General features: G+C 36.2%; 1 pseudogene; it reads left to right on the top strand.

Moving 5' to 3' along the window:
* The first annotated feature begins 588 nt into the window (after positions 1 to 588).
* On the top strand, positions 589 to 2,392 carry LOC101716927 (zinc finger protein 639-like; annotated as a pseudogene).
* Positions 2,393 to 3,278: the final 886 nt, after the last annotated feature.

Genomic DNA, 3,278 nt, shown 5'->3' with positions numbered 1-3,278 from the left:
GTGGTTGTGATTGTATAACTCTGTGAACACACTAAAACCACTGAATTGTACACTTTAAGTGGGCAAATTTTATGGTGTGAAATCTTATCTCAATAGATTTGTTACCAAATATTCTTAGGTTTAAGGTCATTGAATAATGATAAAACATTCAAATCACCAGAGAAATAGCCCACCTTTCATTCAGATTATGACTAATCTTGAAATATAAAATAAAACTTGACATGATATATAGACAAATATAGAAACATAAATTAGACCCGCCCTTGAGGCAGCCCAGGCACGTGGCGCAGGTACAGATGCAGTGGGTTTTTTAGGTGATTACCTTCCCTTCTTTCCAGTTGGTGACTAAGAACTGGAAACAAGGGGCAGCTTGCTAGTGGCAGTGCTTAGCAGTGAAGATTTGCTTATATGCAGTTATTTGGTACCCAGGAATCAGAAGACATGTATTGTAGTCCCTGGTTCTGCCACTTCTTAGTTGACTTGACCTGCCCTGCATCTGTGTCCTCATCAGTAAAAATGAGGCATTTTTTATAATCTGTGGAAGCTTCCCTGTAATTCATTTTTTCTCACTGCAATATTAAGAATTATATCAAATTGAAAAGATATGAATGAATATCCTAAAAAAAGAAAGAAGAAGACTTTACATCCTTCTCATTATTCAGATACCTCTGGAATAAGCAGAATTGCAGATGGATTCAATAGATTTTTTTCTGATCATTGTTACAGTGTCTATTCTATGAGGCAGCTAGACTTAAAATATTTTGACAATAAAGATGATGATTCGGATACTAAGATATCAAATGACCTACCAAAATTTACAGAAAAATCAAGGCCAAAAACAAAAATCATAACTACCTGGTTCCCAGTCCTGTACTTAGAATTCTAGACCACACTTCCTTTTCTCCAGAAAAATCTGCTGATGTTGAAATTTGTGATGAAGAGTATGACTCGCCTGAATCAGTCAACCAGCAAATGCACTAGGAGAGTCCTATAGAAGTCCACACTGTTGAAGACGTTCCAGTTGCTGTGGAACTGCATGAAATTTCAGAGGATTATGATATAGAGACAGAAAACAATTCCTCAGAAAGCCTCTAAGACCAAACTGATGAAGAGCCACCCACTAAACTTTGTAAGATTCTTGACAAAAGCCAAGCTTTAAATGTAACTGCCCAGCAGAAATGGCCTTTACTGAGAGCTAAAGCAGTGGCCTCTATAAATGTGAACTTTGAGAATTCAACAGTAAATATTTTTCTGATTTAAAGTAGCATATGATCCTAAAACATAAATGTACTGATTCAAATGCATGCCGAGTATGCAAGGAAAGTTTCTCTGCCAACATGCTTCTGATTGAAATGCCAAACTACATGAAGAGGATCCCTACATTTGTAAATACTGTGACTATAAGCCAGTCATTTTTGAGAACCTCAGCCAGCACACTGCAGATACCCACTTTAGTGGTCACCTCTACTGTTGTGAGCAGTGTGATGTGCAGTTCTCCTCGAGCAGTGAGCTCTACCTACATTTCCAGGAGCACAGCTGTGATGAACAGTACTTGTGTCAATTCTGTGAACGTGAAAACAATGATTCAGAAGACTTGCACAGCCACATGGCAAGTGAATGTGCCTGTAAATTAATAGAATTAAGTGATAAGTATAACAATGGACAACATGGACAGTACAGCCTTTTAAGCAAAACTACTTTTGACAAATGTAAGAATTTCTTTGTATGTCAAGTATGTGGTTTTCGGAGACTTCACACAAATGTTAACAGGCATGTTGCTATTGAACATACTAAAATATTTCCTCATGTTTGTGAGGACTGTTGGAAGGGCTTTTCAGTATGCTAGAATACCACAAGCATTTAAATTCACATTTATCCCAGGGATTTACCTCAGTGGTTCCACTGCCTGCCTCACAAGCACAAAGTCCAGAGTTTGATCCCTAGTACCAAAAATAAATACATAAAAATAAATAAATAAATAAATTCACATTTATCTGAAGAGATTTATTTCAGAATTGTGAATATTCAACAGGACAAATTGAAGATTTTAAAATTCAGTTGGATTTCAAGCATTTGGCTGACTTACCTCATAAATGTAGTGACTGCTTGATGAGGTTTGGAAATGAAAGGGAATTAAGTCATCTGCCAGTCCATGAGACAATTTGATTATTTTCTTTGTTTTTACTGACATTATGTAAAATAATAAATTCAACTTTCTGGAGATGTTAAAATGGATTATTTTAAACACAACTTACAAGATTTGCCTTTAACAAGTAATAAGTTTTTTTATTGTCCATTTTTCTTGGCAGTGCTACATTTTTCAATATATAATTATACCCTGATTATAGTATTTTCAACTGCATGGTAGTTCATAGTTTTAATTACTCTTACTGACTATCATCCAGTTTATTGCATGCTTAGAAACTCACATTCCATTTGATTATACCATTTCTCACAGGGCTGTCCTGATACAAGTGCTTCTCAGAAGATTTAAAATTTTAGCAGTTTAGCAGAAAGTTCGAGCCCAGCCTGGGAAATTTAGCATAACGCTGTCTCAAAATCAGAAATGAAAAAGAGGCTGAGGGAGAATCCTAGAAATTACTTGGCCTAAACCAGGTGAGGAGGTGCATGGCTGTAATCTCAGCACTCAAGGAGGCTGAGGTAGGAGGATCACAAGTTTGAGCCCAACCTTGGGAACCTAGGAAGGCCCTTTATCCAAAATAAATTAAAAATAAAAAGAGCTGGAGATCTATTTCAGTGTGGAGACCCTGGATTCAATCCCAGTACAAAAAAGAAAGAAAAAAAACCTATCTGGTCTAAACCTTCTAGTTTTCTAATTTTCTTGTAGAAATAGAAACACGATTGTTAGGAGACCAAGGGGGACATAACCAGTTACGGCATCTGAGAGCAGAATCTGTTCTTTGGCTTACAGCCTAGTGGTGATTTCTTTACACCATATTGCATAAAACTAACCTTTGTCCTTGTAGGTTTTAGCAAAAGGGTAAGTATCTAGACCAATGGAACCGAACAGAGAACCCAGAAATAGAACCCACAAGTATGATTACTGACAAACCTACAAAGGTAATTCAATACACAAAGGGTATTTTTATTTTTTTCCCACAAATGATGCGGGATAGGTCAGTGCATTAAAAAAGGAACCTGGACCTGTATTTCATGCTTTGTACAAAAACTAACTAAAAATGGACATTAGATGTAAATGTAAAACATTATTATTAGACTAGTAGAGAAAATCTTCCTAAACATTTTCTTTTCTTTTT

The sequence above is a fragment of the Heterocephalus glaber genome, unplaced genomic scaffold, assembly GCF_053883595.1.
Source record: "Heterocephalus glaber isolate CG9 unplaced genomic scaffold, H.glaber_assembly_v1.0 deba00000470, whole genome shotgun sequence".
Taxonomy (NCBI): domain Eukaryota; kingdom Metazoa; phylum Chordata; class Mammalia; order Rodentia; family Bathyergidae; genus Heterocephalus; species Heterocephalus glaber.
This window is presented reverse-complemented; position numbering and strand designations above follow the sequence as displayed.